Source organism: Lipotes vexillifer, unplaced genomic scaffold (assembly GCF_000442215.2).
Source record: "Lipotes vexillifer unplaced genomic scaffold, Lipotes_vexillifer_v1.1 scaffold1130, whole genome shotgun sequence".
NCBI lineage: Eukaryota > Metazoa > Chordata > Mammalia > Artiodactyla > Lipotidae > Lipotes > Lipotes vexillifer.
The window spans coordinates 653,578-653,875 of NW_006797877.1; positions in this window are offsets into that span (position 1 = coordinate 653,578).

Consider the following 298-nt stretch of genomic DNA (forward strand, 5'->3'; position numbering starts at 1 on the left):
CAGGACCCGAGCAGCGCTCCCCAGCGACTGAGCGCCGGCGGCGGGGTGCCCCGCGCCGCCTGAGAGCGCGCGCCGCGCCCGGGCGGGAGCAGGGAGCCGGCGGAGCCGGGCGCCCCCGGGAGCGCAGGGCGCTCCGCGCCGCAGCCGCCGCCGCGCGCGCCGGTGCCCGCCTCCCCGCTAGACTCGCAGGCCCGGCTCTGTCAGCCCCGGAGCGCCGGTGTGCCGCGGGGCCGCCAGCCAGCCGCACGCCTCGGCGTCAGGGGCATGGAGGAGCGGCGGGCTCGGAGCCGCGCCCCGG